Genomic DNA, 22,240 nt, shown 5'->3' with positions numbered 1-22,240 from the left:
TGAGCACTATAGTCATTTGCTCACTACCAACCTTCCCAACATGATGGGGGAAAGAATAAAAAAAAATACAAAGTGGAACTCATGGATTGAGATAAAACTATTTACTAAGATAGAGAAAATAAAAAGGGTAATAATTATGACAAATATATATATTTAACAAGTGATGCATAAGCAGTTTCTCATCGCACCCTGACCTATGCCCAGCTAGCCCCTTGAACAGCAAGAGAGCCCAATGAATCCCACCCACTTCAAAACTCCTTCTGCATGATATCATATGGCATGGAATATCCCTTTGGGCAGTTTTGGTCAGCTCTCCTAATTCTGTTCCCTCCCAGCTCCTTGGGCCCTTTGCTGAGAATGGCCTTGGCACTGTACAGTGCTGCTTCACAGCAAATATAAACATCAGTGTGTTATCAACATCATTTTTCTCCTAGAACTAAAACTTAGCACATACCAGACAGTCTGAAGAAAACAATACCTTCCCAGTGAAAACTAAGACAGCTAGAAATTTCCTAGCTTCAGGCACAGGTAGAGCCAGCTTTGCTGATTATTGTAATGTTAGTTCAGGTATCACAACTGGTAATGCTTTCTCTTCCAGCCCCCGCTGCTAACGCCAGGAAATTGCAGAGGATCATCAGTGTTCATTTCTGAGTACATTTTGATCTCTTCTGATCTCCTCGAAAAGTATGAAGGTGCCTCAGAAACGTCACCTGAAGAAAAAATAAACAAACAAACAAACAAAAAGGTTTAAAATCCTGACTTTTAAACAAGTCTGATATTCCTCCAACTGTGTGAATTCTGAAGAGGAGGTCAGCAGCACTGCGCACAGTACTGTCCTGAATAAGATTTACCTTATTCTTTTGTGTTCAGATACTGTCCTGATTCAAGTCCTTTCTATCTTTATAATCTAAGCAAGACCCAGAAAGAAATATACTTTGCAAGAATATACTGTTACACAGAATTTACATCAGTGCTCACATTTTATCTATCTACAAACTTTGAACCTAAAACAATTTTTTTACTCCCAAATTATAAGTTTATGAATATTCAACTAACTGTGATAAAGTTGAAGCAAGGTCTTTCCCTTAACAGTCTTTCATTGCTTTCTAACAACTTTACTGTGATATTAACGTCTAACCTTTGACGTTAGAAGAAAATAACTTAGTAATTTATGTAGCAGCTATGGCATGTTTCTTACAGCACAGTAGACAGATCCAAAAGATGCCCGTGAGCTTATTTTGCAAGTCATCTGTAAATGCTTCACTGGCAGAAAATGGCACAATTTAAAACCTTCTTCCCAAAAGAGTGTAAAATGCAGCTTTCATGTTGAAATAATGAGCATATTCTTAGACTCTGTAGGCCTGAAGAACTGAAAGAACTGTCTGACATATGTTGTCAGAGGACTTTGCCGATTCTGTGCAGGTTGAGGGCTGTTGAGGACTTCTACACAGCACACAGCCTCTGCATGTGGAATGGCCACTAATCAATGCTCCAGAAAATGAAAGCTGCCAACCAACCGCTGCTGTGCACAGCTTCCTATGCACGGGGCTCCTCCCTCCTCCTACACGATTCAGGAGGCATTACATATTCAGATGGGCCATTTCCCAGGTTCTTCTTTCAGGGTGCCTTCATCATTATCTATGAAAAACTTTTGCAAACTGCCCTGCCGTGCACTGGTCCTCCTCCAGACAAGGACTCCAGGCAGCTCCTCAAGTTCCCAGTGGAGCTCAGACCCTGAGCACTTGCAAGCCATTCTTTAGGGGTAACATATTACCCCCTTTTCAAATTACCTCCTCTTCCCTTACACAGGTCACATTTCAGACTGTAATCTTTCCCTTTGTAGAAATCAATATTTGTCATTTGTTTCAGCAACTGTCGTGGAAACTACAAGAGATATATAGTGAGACAAATTTGATAGTAGATGTTCTCTAAATTTACAGGAACAGACCTGTCCAGACTTGCACCTGATCCCCCCGATAAATGTCCATGCACATGGATATTTGGAATGGGCTCAAACTGACACTTGCACCTACCAGTGCTGGGATATGTGAATGTGCATTTCTTTTATATTCGTGTTTGTCCCTTCAGTCTTTGGAGATGTAATATCTGTTGGAGTATAGCATTGCCCTTCTGAGCTCAACAAGGCCATTTTTATCCCTTTCAGAATCAGGGATGTTTGGCGGTATCTCTTTGTTATATGGAGGTGATCAAAATCTATAAAAATGGAGACAAAGGCAATTCCTCCAGTCTAGGCAACAGATCAGAACTGTTTATTGCACTTTATTGTGTCTGAGAAGAGTGCTTCAAATCATAATCAAAATCACTCTCAGAGGAATGAAAATCGCCTGGTTCATCTTTGCTCAGGAAAAAGTAAAACAAATAAATAGTATTTTATGTGAAGCATTACACTGTAATTGCCTGTCCAGTAGCCTGCATTCAGCCTGAACTCCCATTGCCTTGAACTCCCATTGCCTTGTCATGCGATTCATTGAACAAGTCAGTGTTTAGATACAAGGAAAGACAAACCAGGAGGTAGTGGTGGCCTTTTAAGAAATGATGTACAAAACCATGGTAAAACCCCAAAAGAAATGAGTAATTTCTGACTCCAGAATTAACAATAAGTGAAAAGGAATGCAAACAACATAAATAAACCTGAAGTTTCTAAGCACAGAACTCGAAGAGTTCATTAAATACAAAACCATACCATATCTTTATGCTGTGCATACTTGCATATGTAACTATGAAAAGTACACTGCAGCTGAAAAGTAATAGAACAGTTGCTTGAATATTAATACCTTTATTATTCTTTTTAGAACGGGTATGTTTTTTTCGAGTTACTCTTCAAGTCCACACTATTTTAACACTTCACAACCACAAAGCAAGCTTTGAAACACTGATATTGCTGACTTCTTGGACTGGTCATAGAGTAGACCTCTGATATTGTGTCAGATGGTGTGGAACACTTTAAAAAAACAGCCTCTTAAGGCTATATCCCAAAGGAAATTGAAGTTCTTGGAGATCTTTACAGTGATTTACAGGGAGAATAATTCAGAATATTAGTATCAGTACCACTGGTACTGAGAAGTAATAGAAAGAAATAAGCAGTAGTACTTTAAGATTATTCACTATAATTTCACTCACCTATGTGCAGTTATGGTATACATCTGTTTCTTGAACTGCACTAATTTATGTTCACCCTGTTACTGTAGGGTTGTGACAGTAGGAACAACAGTTTAATAAATCATTGCACTCTGCTTTCGGGGGACCACTGCATCTTGGTAAGAGATGTTAAACTTCTTTAAGGAGCATCATTGCAGAGCGCCGCGACGCATTTTTATACGTGTAGGTAAACCTATCTGTACCTGCATCACATGCAGAGAACAAAATGATTCAAATGTTGAGAGGTCAAAATGTTGCTGGATAGCTCCATCCATCAGCTAATGCATGCAGATCCAGAAATGTTTGCTGAGCAGAATTCTTCATCCAGACAGGAGTCAGACCTCCGCCCTATTTGGCCAGAAGAACATAAAGCCATTCCCTGGACTATGGAGGAGATTTCAGTTGTTTCTGTGCAACACAGAGAATATGAGAAAAGGCAGAGCTACAGGTCAGTTGTCTTGCAGAAAATATGTGCCCAGCCTATGACACGTGACACTAAAAAGCTGCCCGTGGAGAACATTATGACCTACAAATTGTCATCTCATTCAGTCATCCTAACGATGACCGTTATTAGTTTCTTTTTAGGTGCACTTCGTTGAGCCTGGAGTCTAAAGGTGTGACTGCTCTCTGCAAAGAGTAAGTGATCCATCTGCCTTTAGCAGTCTGCAATACAGGAAGAACTCCATTATGCACTTGCAGTTCCTCTTCATGGCAGAGAATCTGTATTTAGGGATTCAGATTTATAGTCCTTCCAAATGCATGCTAAAGCAATTTGAGAGGTTATCATCTCCAGCTGCCTGTCCTTTTGCTTTCCCAGAGGTTATTGCTCTTCCAACAACCACATTATGTTTGCTGCTCATGGCCTGGCACATTGATTTCAGCTTACTTTATTAACAGGCTGAGCTATGAGCGTAGTGGCAGCGCGCTCTGACTTACCATCCCTAGTGGGCCTAGCAGTGATGGCTAACTTCCTTGCCAGCTCCCATGGGTGATAGCCAAATTCCACAGGTATTGAGGGCAAAGCCTTAAAGATCCCCGTGCAGGGTACTGAGATGATGGAAGTGTTCTAAGGAATGAACCTCCAAGGACAGCCACTTTCCCAACCTCACCTGATGGCATCCCTGTCTGGCACAGTATTTGTAGATTCACTTGAGTGGTGAGCAGCACAACTCCACAGCCCTACTCCAGTTCTGCAGGGGAAGGCACTGAACTGTTAAAGGGACTCATTTTCATCAGCTGTGTGCTATTGTGGAAATTACACATTGTTTCGCTTTTGTCTGAATGATGTGTAGTCTGAGAATGACTAATCCAACAGACTTTTGGGGAATCTAGTGTGTGAATGCACCTGGAGCTGGTCAGCACATGCAACGTCTGCTGAATGTCAAATAGCAAGAGGTAGGGGGGGGACAACTTACAGATACAAATCAGCAGAATTTCAACAGCTTGGAAGTGAGGAAACAGAATGTCTGAAATGTCTAATAGCTATTTAATTCTGAAGGTAGACATCTCAACTCACAAGTGCGATTTGGGTTCCTTGGTCTACAGGTATTACAAAATGCATCTGTGAATCAGTGGGAGTTAGGGGATTTAATGTCTTCTGTGACAGTTTCCATCTGCAAGCATCTAAATACCTTTCAGTCTCTGGATCATGAAGAATTATCTGTAGTACACTGAAATGTGAGGCTTTTGCTCAGGCAAAAGTGACCTTGCTTGAGTAGAGGGCTTTCAGCATGGAGCAAAATAAAATTCGTACAGTGATTACTAACATCAGAAAGACCCTGTGATCCAGGCACTCCTGCATAGAAAAGAAATACTGTAGAAGTTACCCAGGTATTGTTAATTACATTCAACCCATTAAGTACAAGCATCATACAGAGAAAAATCATTTGGGACTGACACATTTTCATATTGCCGCCCTGAGGCTTACCCCACGTTTAGAGTAACTCCCATTGATTTCTGCTGACATTAATGACCCATTAACAGCTATGGAAAGCTGTTCTTAGCCTCTGCCCTTCCCCACCTCCTACTCACTAAGCTCTCTGGGTGTTGCTGCTAAAAACTTCACACAGGCAGTGTTCTTCTGTCTCTTGCCTTTCTGATAGTCTTCTATCAGATACCAGGCTTTGAAGTTGAAAAGAAATGTTTTACTCAATGATCAGCAAGAATGGGCAGGGTTGACCATATCCTTGTAATACATGATAGTTCATTGAAATGAACCATTCCAATTAACAAAAATCCTGATTAACAGAGGACCCGTGTATATTTTAGGTAAGGATGCACTCAATTTTTAAATATATATTTAATCCTAGTCAGTGTTAGCTTCACTTCAAACACTTTTGGCTGTGTAGTACAGACATTAGATGACTCTTCCCTTTCTTTCCATTCTTCCTCCTCAACTAAGTCTGATCATTTTGAGGCTATGGAATGATCCAAATGATGAACTGATTAGAAAGATAGTTTGCCATGGGATCAGAGACAGTATGATATTCAAGAAACAATAAATACACAGAGCAGAGTGTAAGTGACACAGAATAAATAGCAAGAGAATAAGTTAGTGAAAGTTGAAATTAATAGAGAAAAACAAATTTTAGAAAGGAAAAAAAAAGAGCAGAAAACAGAACGCTGTTGCTGCTTTCTATTGTAATCACCTCACTGGAGATACATAAATGGATCCAATTCATAAATCTTAAATCCTCTGCTAGAGATGAGAAATAGTACAACAGTAAAATATATAGTATTTGGGACTGGTCTTTATTAACAGAGTAAACAGCCATGACTTTTAGTAGAGCTTCAGCTGCTAATAGAGAGCATCTCTGCTAGAGGATAATGCTAGAACTTCAGATTCCATTGAAAATATTACACAGTAGTTTAAAAATCTCTTGATAGAAAGCAATCATTGTATATCCTAGCCTTATTGGTCTCTCAGCAATTCATATTCAAGCTTTCAAGCATATGTTTTATTCCAGCCTTACCATTCTTTTTGCTCTTCTGAAGTTGCACAGAAGTTTTTTTTAGAAATCAGTGCTAGTGTCTTCATGACTATGCGTAAATTGAAACAAGTTGGCTTGGACAGATACACTCTTGGCTGGGTAAGGAAATGGCTGGAGGGCCAGGCCCAGAGAGTGGTAGTGAATGGAGTTAAATCCAGCTGGCAACTGGTCATGAGTGGTATTCCCCAGGGGTCGGTGCTGGGGCCTGTCCTGTTTAATATCTTTACTGATGACCTGGATGAGGGCATTGAGTGCACCCTCAGTACAATCAAATGCCAGGTCCTGCACTTTGGCCACAATAACCCTAGGCAACACTACAGGCTTGGGGCAGAGTGGCTGGAAGACTGTGTAGGGGAAATGGACCTGGGGGTGTTGATTGACACTAGACTGAACATGAGCCAGCAGTGTGCCCAGGTGGCCAAGAAGGCCAATGGCATGCTGGCTTGTATCAGAAATAGCGTTGCCAGCAGGAACAGGGAAGTAATTATCCCCCCATACTCAGCACTGGTGAGGCCACACCTTGAGTACTGGGTCCAGTTTTGGGCCCCTCACTGTAAGAAAGACATCAAGGCCCTGGAGCATGTCCAGAGGAGGGCAACAAAGCTGGCGAGGGGTCTGGAGCACAGGCCTTATGAGGAGCAGCTGAAGGAGCTGGGATTGTTCAGTCTAGAGAAGAGGCGGCTCAGGGGAGACCTTATTGCTCTCTGTAACTACCTGAAGGGAGGCTGTAGTGAGCTGGGGGTCAGCCTCTTCTCTCGGGTGACTAGTGATAGGACTAGAGGGAATGGCTTCAAGCTGCGCCAGGGAAGATTCAGGCTGGATGTTAGGAAATACTACTTCTCTGAAAGGGTAGTCAGGCACTGGAATGGGCTGCCCAGAGAGGTGGTGGAGTCACCGACCCTGGTGGTGTTCAAAGAGCATTTGGATGTTGTGTTGAGGGACATGGTTTAGCGAGAACCATTGGTGAAGGGCAAATGGTTGGACTGGATGATCCTGTGGGTCTTTTCCAACCTTAGCAATTCTATGATTCTAAGTAGGAAAAATGTTTATAAGCCTCTGAGGAAATTGTGGGGCTCTTTACAGTGTTTGCTTGATGCTCCAGCTACTCTAAGAGGAGCTAGTTCTAAGGCTATCAATTAAGTGGTGATGAGTAACTGAGGTCATTAACATTAGAGCTATTCACTCCAGAACTGCTACTCTCTCTCTCATTTAGGCAGGTAGATCCTGAAGTCTGTTAGCATCACAGCAAAGCTCTCCTGGTCTCAATTCTGTTTCTGTAGCAAATTAGGGCTCTCATGAGCTGTCATTCTTCTCAAAGAGACTTCTTGTGAGGATGCAAGACTTTGATATCTCTAGATGCCACTAAAAGGTAACCTCAGGCATCATGAGCTCTGTTTCTAAGTGAACATTAGCAAGAACTCTAAACTAAGGAGGTTCGTCTTTAACCTACAGGTTTTCTAGATGCTGCGATTAATTTGCTCTGTTTTGCTAAGACGGTAACAGTGGCATAACTTTTTTGGGGAAATAATGAAGTGAAAAATAAAAATCAACAATAATTACACTAATGAACAGTTATATAAAATCCATTCATTAGGAGGCAGGAAATGAAAGGGATTATAAACTTGCAAGAATTTTAAATGTGGGAAAGGTAACACAGCAGATTACTAAATCCATCATTAGCTCACAAACAATGCCCTATATGAGAAAAAAATCAGAGTAACACATTTTTCTTCCCAAATCACAGCTACGGATTGACTTGGGGCTGCATAAAAGAAGTTTCACTAGCATCTTTAATATTCATTTTCTAAAGAATTACAAAAAAATAGGAGTGAAGAAGTTTCCCATCCAGCCACTACTCTGAGAATCTGCTACCTGCACTGCATATATTGCCAGAAGTAAGGAGTATGACCGTTCAAAGAAATCAAGTTTTGTCATTGCAGCCACAGACCAATATGTAGTTATGTAATGCCAGGAAAAAAAACAGCTTATTAAAAGCACAAGAAACATGGAGGTGAGGTGAAAATTGAAAGTATCTTGGTTTGCAGTTGTCTGATTTTCTGTTTTGTTTTTATCCTACATCCCTTTTTCCATCTTCAGTAGAAAAAGAAGAAAAATTTTGAAAGTAAACTAGATCCAGAACTGGAAGCAAAACAAAGTTATTTGAATTGACGTAAGTTAAAGGCCTGATTGAATTTTGGAAGAACAAAATTAAAAACCTGAATCTATTAAGATGCATTATTTGACTGTCAGGCTCTGTCAGGTACTAATTAACCTCAGCAGCATCCAAGCACAATGCAGATAAAGTACTAGTTTACTGCAGCCAATGGAACAAAAAATGAAAGTAGGAAACTGCATCAAATGAAAACCAAGTATATGTTTGCCCACATTTTTCTAGTTTTGCAACATAATTATCAATTAGCGATGGTCAACCTGACTCTCCTGTGATCGCAGATTTACTATTATTTCCTACGGTTTAAAATCAGTAATTATAAAAAAATCCCCAAATGTCTTCCAGTCATGATTACTACATGCCTGAAAAGTATCTGCAAGTAGTAATATGACAGCAGGGTCTTTGTGTTGAGATTACACTTCTTACCAGCTTTGAAGTTGGTTCCTATCTGAAGCCCTGTGTCCATTTGTGTTAAATCACTAAAAAGCAAATTATCTTGACATTTTATTTTAATAGCTTGGCTTTGCTTTGGCTAAACATGAAACACTGAACTTCCAGGGTATGAACTTTCCCCAGCAGTGTATGCTTTTGAGAACTGCACTCTGAGCTGCAGAGTGAAAGAGGAGAAAACAACAGAATTGGTACCAAACTAATAGCTCCTTACCAAAGGAATCACTTTCCAAAATGGAGGGGAGGGGGGAGAAAAATCTTGCCTTAATCTATATTCTGATATTTTTAAACATATAAATTATTCACAGCATAACACAGGCCTTTTCCACTGAGGCAATAAACTTAAAGATTCCCATCTGCAGGACAGTCATCCTATATTAACCCAGCAATTCACTGCCCTGAGCAACGTAAGTGTAGAAAATGCATTTATCTTAATAGAAGAACACACTGCATATGTGATTTTAGTAAAGTCCTGAATATATTTGCATGCCAATTACTTATAGCTCAAAATCCATATTAGTGTTTCTCCTCCTATGGGAGGAAGTGAAAATGAGGCAGAGAAGGGAGATGAGCGTGATCCACTGGGTAAGAAATTGTGCTTCAAAGACATATTGCTGAAACTAGCATCTTGTCTGAAGGAAAAAAGAAAAAAAAAAGAACATGGGCAATTGTCCAGGTAAAATCTCTACCTCTACAACAAGATTACAGACCAAAAGCTAGGGGTTTTTGTTTATGCACATGAGATTTGGAGTTAAAGTACAGGCTGCTGCCCATAGTTTTAAGACCTCTATTGCTAGAGGGTTACATGATTCATTTTTCTGTTGGAGTATTTGAGGTAGCCTTTAGAAGACTCCTTTATTTTATTTTTTTTTTTGAGAGTCACAATTTAAAAAAAACATGTTTGGTAAGATCCATGTTCATTTTAGTAATAACCAAGTCCTCAGAATGCATTTTAGTTAATGAAATTGAGAATATTTCCATCTTCTGACTTTTTTCCTTTTTTTTTTCCACTTTTGTCAACAATACAACAATACGTGTGAGGAAGGGTTTTGAATTTGACAAAATCTATGGAACTCTCCTTAAAACATAGGCTTCTATGAAAGCAATCTAAAATCAGGAAGCAGTTTTCTCTATGCTTTTAGAATAGATTTTTCAGCTGAAAAGTAACAGTTTGTGCTAGGAAATAACTGGAAAAGAACACTGACCTGTGTGCAACAGGAAGCCTTCCAGGACAGTCTGTTAAAACAAAGATTTTTTTTTTTTTTTTAAGCTCAGGCATAAAAGAAAAGCTGGAGCAGGGGAGTGTAGCAATTGGACAGATCAATAAAATGGGAAAGGCGTTACAACAAAGGTGTGATGGCTAGCACAATAGAGAGGTGCTATAAAGGAAAAGAAGATTGCTCACCCAGATCTCAGGTTCACAGGAGAAAGCTTCACCAGGACTCCCTGAGATCCAGAATAATACCCTTACCTAGTGGAAGTCAGCCCTTAAATGAGGTCTAAGAGAAGTGCAGCCAGGCTCCACCCCTTTCAGTCACACAAGTGAATTGCCTTCACCTGTGCTCTCAGAACTGACCAGGTCCTTTCCCCAGGTGCTCCATCAGTGGTTCAGGCCATGATTCAATAGTTCCCATACGTGGAAGTATCTATGCCATTAGTTATTCTTTATAGGTAGAGGTATCTGTTCTCAGCTGCAAATGTGAAACTTACTTGAGTCTGATCCCAGATCCTATGTTCTTTTCAGAGAACACAGATGTAGTCTGTGTTTGTAAACAGCATGTTAATGATCAGTCCTGTCATCTTGTCATCTAAGGTTCCCAAAGTAACTGTAAATGTTATCTTAAAACCAGTAAATTGTACTCTTCCTATTACTCTTGAATAAAAATTAATTGCAGAACTGCTACCTTTAGTATAGGTGTGTAATTATACTATCATATATAGCATAATCACTATATCATATACACTATACAGGCAAGAAAATTTTATATAACATATTTCTTCAGCAAGATAAGCCATGTTCTCAGAGAAGAGGCAACAGTTGTGGTTTGTGATTTCAGTGTGTTGCTCTGTGGGAAATGTAAAAAGTATGCTTTAAAAGTATGAAATAAAGGCCAGATGCCCTCAGCCAGGCTGCCAAAAATATTTATGGAACTAAAAATCTCAAGAGCATAAAGTAATTCATACTATGTCAATGCCCGTTCTAAGAACTTTCCGTTAGTAAATATATGAGAGGGAATAATATCTATCCATCTGCTTAGTGACTGTTCAACCACAAGAGCTGCTACATGTCAATTATTAATCCTCCTGAGAATAGAAAACCTTTTTTTTTTTTTTTTTTTTTTTTTTTAATACCCTGGAAGGCAAGTATTCTGTTTATTTGTTATTACTTTTTTTCTGTGATTTAAAAACAATCTTTGTTCTTACAGGTTTCTTACAGATACTGACAGATACATTTTATTCTCAGTAATATATTCACTTTTCATACAGCTCTACTATCAACCATGTTGCTTTTTTTCCCTAGTAGAATGACCAGATTACACAAACCGGATCTTTTTCAGCTTATTTGAGTTCTTTGGAGACAGAGCTCAATGCCTTTGTTGTAATAATGTTTGTTCTACCAGCAGTCATTCAGACATTTCAGTCGCCATGCTGCTGCTATTTTTCTTGATCAGAGAGAAGTCCTTCCAGCTTCAGGCATAACAGGAATGCAAGAAAAATATTTATAAGAATCAGAAGTGTCTTAATTTAGATACAACAGAATAACATCAACTATGGCTTCTAGTACTGCCCCTTAAAAGCTAATCAAGCAAGTACTGTGTAGTAATGAGAGAAATAAACTTCAGTGAAGAAGGGTTATTGGAAGCTGCTAGCCACATTAGGATATTGTTGATATCAGCTGGGATCAAGAAAGGTTGCTTAGCTTTTTGTTGTTGCATGCTGCTGCTTTTTACAGGTTGGTTTCTGCTGGGACAGTCTGCACTGTTGATATTGCTGTAATAGAGTAAGTATATAACATCAAAGGTAAGCACAGATTCTATTTCAACTTCTCAGAACTGTCACAGAGCAAAAGCTAATTTAATTTTGCTAGTCACTGAAAGTGACTCACCACAAGCAACTAACTTTGGCAAATCAATGAATAAACAGGCAAAAACCAAGCTTTGTGTGTTACAGTTAGAAAACCATTTGCTTAAGTTATTTCAGGAACATAAGGAAAATATAAAGATAACAAATTTCAGATTTACTTTAGCTATCAAGCCTTTTGGACAGGGTAGATGAATAGCGCTGGGTATGTCGCTTGTCCAAGAGGTTTGCCTACACAATCTGTCAGTGTTTCACTTTGCTTTATTACGTTAACTATTATCTACTAATACCCAGAAAGCCCAGAGAATTATAGCCCCCCTGTGCTGGGCAATGTCAAGCAAATGTATACTGTAGGAGACAGTCTGCATTTCAGAGAGACTGTGCTCTGCACAGGCACTGTGCTGGAGGAACAAAACAAAGCCCTCCTATCCTGCTCACAGTCCAAGTGACGCAGCTCAGGGCCAGGAAGTGTCCATAGTTATACAGCTGTGTTCCTGCCATGTCCCTTCAGCTCGAGGAAGAGGTTCACATCGAGTGCTTTAGGTGGTATAAACACAGTTGGTTTTGGGGGTTGGTATAAACACTGTGGCAGCGGGGTTGGAACCTGATGGTCCCTGATGATCCCTTCCAACCCAAGTCATTCTATTTACAGAAAACCGTCCAGCATTGTTTTCCTAATTAAGGGTAATCAGCATGCTTTATTTAAATAGATAGAATAAATACGTTGTATGGACGTATTTCTGTCAGCAGAATGTGACATTTTTAATGCTGTTAACTAGTGTTCTTTTCTCCTTTCCAGAGGGAAAACATCAGATGCAAGATTTCTGCTAGAGCAAGGTAAAACTACATATACAGCTTTACTCATTACAAAATATTATTCCAAATATGTTTTCTTTTTAATAAATACCTTATTTTAAGGAAATTATTAATTTGGAGTGACAGAAAATTCTCACAAATGTTGTGTTACATATTGTTACATATTGTGATGTATCCTATTTTGTATCCAATGGGATAAAAGCCAGGTTTGTTCACACAAAAGCTTATGCAACCACAGCTTAGCATTCCCAAACCCACAGACCCTATGAATAACATTCAAGTAGAAACACTAGGTTTCACCTGCTTCCAAAGAAATAAAATGTAAGGGTATGGCACTTTCAAAGCACAGTCACAGATCACTCCTGCTGATCAGTTTCAACTACAAAATTGGCTGAGATTTGAGAATCTTTTCAGTTATGTTCTGCATGTCAAATCTGAATTGAATACCAAAACCTGACAGATTTTTCCAGGTTTTGGACTGATAATATTTACATTGTTTTCGTGGATGTACAGCTTAGATCTGAAAGCTGCTAAAATTTAAGGAAACAATGCCTTCTTGCCCTGCTCCTCCATTCTCTCTGCATGGAGGGAAAGTATTTTGTTTTCTTCCTCTGCATTTAAATGGGCACCAGCTGCAAAATGGGAATCCAAATCCTGATTCAGGCTTCTCCCACATTTAGAAATTTGGGATCTACAGCTTTATTTTGGGCATATTTGTCCTTCCAAATGCTGTGACACATCAGCTAAGCATTTTCTCAAGAGTAAATGCCCAGGAACACACTGCATACTGACAGCTCATCCTGAGAGCAGCTCTCGCTACTTCTTAGCACAGGGCATACTGACAGCCCCTCTGTTCTGATGAGGGAGAAAAAAAACATAATAATGATACTTGCATACACGTTCACATACCATTATACTTATTATACTGTATGTGTTTATTAAAATGTAATTTTAGTACACAGTACACACCTGATGCAATTTGGTATTTGTCACTTCACAGTTAGATTGCAGTTCTCAGTTTGAAGGATTTACCAGGAGGAAATATCAGGGTAAATCTTATGCTGAATGATGTAGTATATGTGTCTGAAAAATTTATATTTGTAGTTTTTTCACACTGAAATGCTTTCTTAAGTCTTTATCTTTTTTCAAGGGACTGTCCTGTCTACTTAATAGAGAACTGAAGAAGGATGCCTGAATGAAATAATGTTTTAGACAGAAGTACCTTGACTTTCTGCATCTCTTGTGCTGTTTCTGTCTAGCAGTTGTTCAAAGATGTATTTGATAGACTCCTTTAGATGCTGCATGCCTCACCTCACCTCATCCGTGACCCCAATATGTTTCAGTTCCATTTCTACAAATTAAATAAGCAAAATTCTTTTCTATCCTGATAGGACTGGGCCATTTATTTGCCATTCCTCAGTCATAATGGCAATTCTGCAGAAATGGAGTAAGAAAAAAAAGAAATTGTGAAATCTGGATGTTGCATAACACACTCTATATCCAGATGGTGGAACTAAGTTATCTGTAAACACTTTCCAGTATTGATGGGGGAAGGGACGTGGTGAAGAAAAGTCAGGGCTGTGGGTTGGAATTTAAACCCCTCCTTACCATTAACTTAGCAAGGGGAATCTTCTCCTTGCTTTTCTTTCCTCCTCGTTCCCAGGCCCATCATTTACGATATATCATATGAGATAGGTTATAAAATTGCAAGCATTAAGCTCTAGACAGAATTAGCTTTTTCACATGCTATCTCTTGTGACTGTGGCATTTGCAGGATTGTATCTTGTGCTGCAGAACAGATGAAAGTATTTCAGCATGCAGCAAGATAAAGCAGGTCAAGAAATGTCTCCAGAGGAACTGACAGATCCACATTTCTGTATCTGAAAAGTTAAGGAGTATAGTAAAAAGTCACCAGTCAGGGAGGGATGTTTGTTTGTTTTTTTACTTGATTTTGTGGCTTTTTAACATTTATGGAATAAATTTTGAATTCTTATTTTGAGCCCAGAAAGGTTGCAAATATACTTCACAGTTCTGAACAACATATACATTAAAATAAAAGATTTTGTTTTCAATGTGAGCTAACCTCACTCTAGACTATGGCATCATTTTTTTCTCCTCCACTGCTTCCCAGTGTTGATGATTTTAGGCCACCAGCTCGGCCTAACAGTAGGTGCTCACTAATGACAGCAGAGTAATCAATATCACATTTCTTCTGTTTTTTGCCTTAGACCCCTCTTCTCAGTGCTCCTGAACTGAGTGAGATACCCCAACACATCATTTCAGTTAATCATTTCTCCAAAGTGATCATCATGCTGTCAAGAGCTGAATCAGCTTGATTATAATCTGTGATAGATGAGCCTTGCTGCATGGTGGGAGAAAATGTTAGCACAGTACTACCACCTTGGTGGAAGTGAGGTTTCCACTTCTGCAGCTTTTCCATTGGAAAGGTGAGCAGAAAGCTGAGAGTGGGAATAATCTAAAAACTGCTTCCCTCCCTTTAGTAGAATCACAGAATTGTTTGAGTTGGGAGGGCCTCTTAAAGGCCATCTAGTCCAACTCCCCTGCAATGGACAGGGGCACCTCACAGGTATATCAGGTGCTCACAGTCCTACCCCGCCTGACCTCGATGGTCTCCAAGAACGGGACACCCACCACATCCCTGGGCAGCCTGTTCCAGTGCCTCACAACCCCTATTGTAAAAAACAAAACAAAAAAAAAAAAAAAAAAAAATTCTTATGTCCAATCTAAATATCCCCTCTTTTACTTTGAGACGATTTCCCCTTGTCCTGCCTCAACAGACTCTGCTAAAGAGTCTGTCCCCTTCCTTCTTATAGATTCCCTTTCAATACTGAAAGGTCTCCCCAGAACCTTCTCCAGGCTGAACAGCCCCAGCTCTCTCAGCCTGTCCTCACAGAGAAGGTGTTCTGTCCCTGAGATCATTTTTCTAGCCCTCCTCTGGATGCACTCCTACACGTTCACATCTCTCCTGTACTGAGGACTCCACATCTGGTCACAGTGCAGATGTGAGTACAGATGAGGTCTCCCCAGCACAGAGCAGAAGGGCAGCCCAGGGTATGGTTGGTTTTGTGGGCTGCAAGGGCACGCTGCTGGCTCATATCCAGCTTGCCATCCTTCTCAGCAGGGCTGTGCTCCATGCTTACATCCCCCAGCTTGAACTGAGTGGGGGTTGCCATGACCCAGGTGCAAGACCTTGCACTTGGATTTGTTGAACCTCCTGAGGTTCACCTGGGCCCATGGCTGGAGTCTTTCTAGTACCCTCTAGATGGCATCTTGTCTCTCTGGGATATTGACTGCACCCCATAGCTTGGTGTTGTCTGCAAACTTGCTCAATCTCACTGTTGATCTAATTGATGAAGATACTAAAGAGCTCTGATCCCAGTACTAACCTATGAGGATTACTACTCATCACCGATCTCCATCTGGACATTGAGTCATTGACTGCCACACTCTGGGTACAATCTTGCAACCCATTCCTCATCCAATTCACCCATCAAATCTATATTTTTCCAATTTGGAGAGAAGGAGGTTGTGGGGAACCATGTCAAAGGCCTTTACTGAAGTCCAGATTGATAAAATCAGCGGCTCCTCGGGTCCACTGAGGCAGGACCTGCCCTTGGTGAAGCTATGCTGGTTATCCCATGTCATCTCCCTCTGTTCCATGTGCTTTAGCACAGCTTCCAGGAGGATCTGCTCTGTGATCTTTCATGGTACAGAGGTGAGACTGACAGGTCAGTAGTGCCCTGGTGTCCTTTTTGCTCTTCTTAAAAATGGGTGTGACACTGACTTTTTTCCAGTCACCAGGGACTGCAACTGACCACCATGACTCTTCAAATATCATTGAGAGCGGCTTGGTGACTTTATCAGCCAATTCTTTCAGAACTCTGAAATGCATTTCATCAGGACCCATAGACTTATGGATGTTCAGGTTTCTCAGGCAGCTGCAAACCTAATCTTTACTTAGAGCAGGAGAGGCATTGTTCCCCAGTTCTCACCTTCTAAACCATTCACTTGAGGGCTGTTTGTAGAGCAGCTGGCAGTGAAGACTGAGGCAAAAAACTGTACAGTACCTCAATCTTCTCCTTGTCCGTTGTTACCAGCCTGCCAGTGTTGCTCACAAGGGAGGGTATGCCCTACTGGACTTTCCTTTTCCAATGGATATACCTATAGAAAACTTTCTTATCCTTCTTTGCACCCCTAGCCAAGCCCAATTCCAGCTTGGCCTTGGCATTCCTGACCCCATAGCATTCCTGACACCACCTAGCAGCATCCTTATATTCCTCCCAGGTTACCTATTCCTGCTTCAGCTACACGTGCATTCTCTTCCTGCTCTCCAGTTTGATCAGCAAGTCCTGGGTCAGTCTTCCTTTCCTGACTTCCTACACCTGAGGATGGAGAGCTCTTCTGATCTAAAGAAAGCTTATTTAAAGATCTGCCAGCTCTGCTCTGCTCCCTTGTCCTTGAGGACAGGTTTCCAGGGTTTGTTTTTTTTTACTAACTCTCTGAAGAGCTGAGGAGAAAACATATTCAGTACAGATTCATGCCAGTGCATCATCTACTAATCTATTATAACTATTGATTTATCATTTCACTTTTTCTGTTAGAGATCCTGCCCCAAGAAAATTAATGATGCAGGGAGAAGGGAGAAATATGCAGTCCCTCTCCAATTAGTAGAAAGTATGAGGCCAGACCTATGCTTGCCCTGATAAGGGTTGCATTTCAATAACCCTTGTCATGAGTGGCAGCTTCTCAGCTCTGTGTCTGCTGCTGTGACTGCATTTTGCTTTAGCTGTGGAAAACTGTAGGCATTACCTGACCTGACTTTCAATGCCCTGCAAGTGGCTTCTGTGCACTAAATCCATCAGAATTCTTACACCAGATAAGCTTTAACATTATCTCGCTTCACTGTTGTGGCAATATAATCTAAATGTAGGTAATGAAAAACAAACTCTAATTTAAGAGGAATGGTACTGGGAGCCTTGTTTAGCTATTGCTTGTATTTCTAATACTTACATCTGCATAAGGCAGTGAGAAGAATAAAAGATCAGGGACTGAGTCAGCTCAGGTTTGCTAGGCTTGTCAAAACTCCTTGTCTAAATTTCTTCCCCCTAAAAGCAACTCCTGAGCTGCCGGGCTTCTTCCACCCGCTGCAGCTGCCATCAGTGTGATGTGCCCAGTGACACTGCAGCTTTCCCTTCCAGCACCTCTTCAAGGAGGGTCGTGGCTCGGAGGGTTTGATGTAAATGGTGAGTTACATTCTGACAGTAACTGTATGAGGGCTGCTCCGATAGCAATGCCTCCTATTTTTTTCTATGTTGGCTCACAATATCAGAGGCAGATGGTGGTGGTGGTATGGCAGTAGAGGTTAAACCTTCCCATCAATACTCTGTTGCATTTTGTTGCTGTGTGAAAGATGGAAGCAGAGAAGTCTGACAAAATGGCATTTGATGTGGAAGTGTGTAGGAAGCAAAGGGGTGGCACTGAAGAGCCACCTGGACAGGCCCATTGTAAAAATGGTACTGAATTTCCTCTTAGGTTAGAGCTCATGCAGTGTTTGCAGATAACTTCCAGTGAATTACGCTTTATCCCTGCCTTGAAAAGTTTGAGTTGCTCTGTGATAGTCTCACACACCCTGCTACTCCTTCCCTTTCTCGGCCACCCTTTTTTAGTGCCAAAGCACTAAGCCTGCCATGTAATCTGGAGAAAAAGAACACAACCTTATTGTATATAACAACTGCTAGTGAAATTCAGTGAAGTGAAACTGTTAAGTATACCTCTGACTTGGAAGGAAGTAAATTAGAAGTGAGGGAAAGTTAGGAAAGGAAAATGTTACTTATATGTAATTAAACAGCAAAATAAAGTGAGATAGATATCCTGTTTAGATGTATAGATTGAAGAAAAAAGTTAAAGATGCTAGCAGTACAAATAAATACTACAGTGACTATAGTGAGAGGTTTATTTGCTTGAAATAAAAGGAAAAAATATCAAGATAAGGAAGATCAGCATGGCTCTGATGTCTTTTAAAATGTGATACTGGTAACAACAAAAGAGAGACTTAACAAGGCTTTTTACAGACCAATGCACTGAACTGCAGAAACTAATATTTGTGAAGAGTCTCAAGTATTGTTTCATATTTACTGGCATTTACTCTGGGTTTTCCTTCTAACAGCCCAATCTCTTTACTGGCTGCAGTTCACTTTGGATATTATTATTATTATTATGCTATGCCCACTTGAATTCATTCTGCTCTTTTGCCCCTCTTTGGGTATTTTCTGCCACATATAACCCTGAAGCTAGGTCTGTGAAAGAATGGAAAGCCAGAAGCAAGGATCTTTTCTTCCTTCCTCTGCTCACTTTCTTGCATTCACTGGGCATCTGTGTAGACCCAGGCATGGCCTGACTTGACATTCATTTAACCTATCAATGGCTGGCTAATATACACCCATTTTAGTTATACTTTCTTTATTATGATACACTGCCTAAGGGCTAGGCTTTCTTAGAAAAACACCAATTCTATGGTTTTTATAGTCACTACCAAGGAACAGTATCTTTCCAATAGAATATGCTGTGGAAAAAGAGAGATGCGACTTTGGTCTTCATTGTAAGTGATGTTTGGGTACATCTAGAATTACTATAATATGAAAATAAGGTTATGGATACTGATGATGAATTGTTTGTTTGTTTGTTTCTGACAAGTTTAAGAATTTGTGGAAAAAATGAATTGGCTGTATGTGATACTGCTGATGGTCTCCAGAATATCACTTCCGAAACCAAAGGCTCTTTCAAATATGCATGAAAATGTGAGTAATCTGATGACATATTTAATCTTGGATTCACTATATTCCTTCTGGGGAAACTAATAGAACTTTTCTGTCCAATTCTATTGCTTCAGCTTAGACCGCAGATAAGAAATGCAGCAATGAGTCACATGTTCATGTTCATTGTACACAAGGTTGAAATGTTTAGCCTTTAGATTGACCTTGTGGCTTGCCAGACTGAAGATTCCTTTTACCAACTCAGCAACAGACATTTTTTAAATAAATTTTCCCTATAGCAAGAACTACTTGTTAAATTTATTCTCAAAAGATCTGGTTCCTTGCAATACCTTTTTTCTTCTAAATATCCTAACCACTGAAGTGTCTACTCCAGATCTTCCACACTTTCCATGTTTGTGGATTTTCTTTTTCATTAAAATGTACACTGTAATAAGTGAAACAATTTGGCACATATCTTTGTAATGCAATGAGATACCATAATTTTTTTTTTTTTTTTTGCCATACAATTACCATGTTTCAACTACCTATGATTCTACAGCACTTTATCATGCAAGAAACTAGGAATATGCTTGTAGCAGCAACCTCAAGTAGGCAGAGTACAGTTCAAAGGGATTCAGAAGTGGTACTGAAATGCATATGAAGAATGAATAAGCATTTAAGTTCAGCTCAGTTCATACGAACCCTCACTGCAGGTGTTTTGACAGCATTTGCTGAAGTCATCTGCTGTTTGAATCTCTCTGAAAACAACCAGTATTTCTCCCTTGACTTTATTAGACTCGTGTTTTTCCCCATTACATGGTGAAATCACTCTGTAGCACACCAGAGATTTCACTTGCTATGCGTTCACCTAAAATGCCAGGGATTCACCTACAGTGGAAAGATTGGGTCATCTAATAGTAAATGTTGATATCATACAAGGAACGGAGACATTCCTGCCAGCAAATGCAAGTGGAAAGAATATTAGTGGCTAGAAAACATGAAAGGTAAAAAATATTTATTCAAATATTTAAACAGTTAGTCTTTATTTATTTATTTATATTTGCTTGGTATGCTTTCCTCTTGGATTTAGTAACCATAGTGCTGTATTTGTATTCCTGCAATGACTTATGCATGTGCATATAGTTGAAATAATTCACCAAATAAATGCTCAAAATAACTTTGCAATACTTCATTACTTATTCATGAGGCATGCTGTTTGCAAATGAGATGACAAATAACACTCACCAAAGGAACTTTCTTCTGAATCACTTCTAGTGGTGCCTGATAACTTATATACAAAGCTGCATATAAACATATGTTTTGTATTATAATTGGTTTGTACCAAACTATTCCTAGGTGAGTCAGATAACAAGCAGTGGCAGAAAACTTATGCCTAGCTTCATATTTTGCTACTGTGTGCTCCTCAAGGTATAATGACAATGCGTTTATTCCAGTGATCTGTTCCTTCCTCCAGAATGTAACTGTGATACTTCTATGATATTTTACAGGTTTCCAGCTGTAGAACAAGCAAAGGCAGTGACAGAGCCTTTATTTGAGAAATAGGCACAATAGGAAAAGATATCAGAAAGGAATTAACTCACCCCTCCCGGTAACAGTTTGGAGAAAGGGACAAACTGAGGAATGTGACCCTCCCCCGTTCGTACCATCGCGCCGCCAGAGAGAAGGGTGGGGGCAAAGGGGGACCCGCGCAGACTCAGATTGCACAGGAAGCATTGCAGAGACAGAAGGGGTGGCTCCAGACCGCACCCCCCACCTCCCGCTCCAGGCACCCACATACTCACGTAGCCCACCCATTGGTTCAGGCTGTGACCTTGGAATTCCACTACACCAGCCTTCTTCCGAATTCCCATCCAAACTGTTTAAAGAATAGAGTTACAGAGTACTTGTGCTGATTTTATGTATAAAACATATATATGTTCTACACATAACTGCTAAATGTAGGATTATAAATTCAGTGCCATTAAACAGATTTGCTGCCTACTGCTTCTCTGTAAATCAAGGCATTTTTATTATTGTAATAACTGTGGATTTCTTGTGACAGTAACCTTTCAGAAAGTCATCTTTCTTTAGGAATAGGATCCTAATTACTGAATTTCAAAGGAAGGAAGCATTAGTGTTCTCATCTGTATAAAAGGTGGGCCTGATAAGGAAAAAACAGATTTGCTAAGGGTTGCTTAAGAGCTAGTAATCTCCTATGTGTGTATCTTTTAAATCTCTTTCTTACTTTACTTCTCAAGGTTGCAAAAAATAATGAATGTTAATAACCTGGATTCTTTGAAAAAACATGTTAAATGTAAATAATTCTAAAGCTTTGTTTTGTGCAGAGTTTTTTTTCTGTGTCATATATAGAAAAATAGAAATGCTTGTTTCATTCACAAAAGGATTCAGATGATACTTCCCTATGTCAATTTACAAGTATATAAGATAATATTGAAGGGAGTGTATAAATAAGAGGGGGAATGACTGTTTACATGGGTTGATAGTGATAGGACAAGGGGGAATGGTTTAAAACTAAGACAGGGAAGATTTAGCTTAGATATTAGGAGGGATTTTTTCACCCAGGGGGTGGTGATGCACTGGAACAGGTTTCCCAGAGAGGTTGTGGATGCCCCATCCCTGGAGGCATTCAAGGCCAGGCTGGCTGTGGCTCTGGGCAGCCTGGTATAGTGGCTGGTGACCCTGCCCATGGCAGGGAGGTTGAAACTAGATGATATCTGAGGAACTTTCCAACCCAGGCCATTCTATGATTCATTCTGTGATTCTATGATATTCAGACAGCT

At 40.0% G+C, this 22,240-nt stretch overlaps 1 long non-coding RNA gene and 1 other non-coding gene across 4 annotated transcripts; one reads left to right on the top strand and one right to left on the bottom strand.

The window, feature by feature from the left end:
- Positions 1–512: 512 nt before the first annotated feature.
- On the bottom strand, positions 513–21,127 carry LOC121113215. Its single transcript, XR_005859554.2, has 3 exons — positions 21,041–21,127; positions 3,363–3,567; positions 513–710 (listed from the first exon to the last, which is right to left on the bottom strand). It is a non-coding gene; the product is annotated as an uncharacterized LOC121113215 (long non-coding RNA).
- Positions 3,065–21,936, top strand: LOC101749696. Of its 3 annotated transcripts, XR_005859553.2 has the most exons (5): positions 3,065–3,795; positions 11,723–12,393; positions 12,650–12,687; positions 19,381–19,484; positions 20,948–21,936. It is a non-coding gene; the product is annotated as an uncharacterized LOC101749696 (transcript). The 3 variants fall into 3 exon arrangements; XR_005859551.2 differs by lacking the exon at positions 3,065–3,795 and having other exon boundaries at positions 11,589–11,770; XR_005859552.2 differs by lacking the exon at positions 3,065–3,795 and having other exon boundaries at positions 11,589–12,393; positions 20,948–21,934.
- The last annotated feature ends 304 nt before the right edge of the window (positions 21,937–22,240 follow it).

The sequence above is a fragment of the Gallus gallus genome, chromosome 4 (genome assembly GCF_016699485.2).
Source record: "Gallus gallus isolate bGalGal1 chromosome 4, bGalGal1.mat.broiler.GRCg7b, whole genome shotgun sequence".
Classification (NCBI taxonomy): Eukaryota; Metazoa; Chordata; class Aves; order Galliformes; family Phasianidae; genus Gallus; species Gallus gallus.
This window is presented reverse-complemented; position numbering and strand designations above follow the sequence as displayed.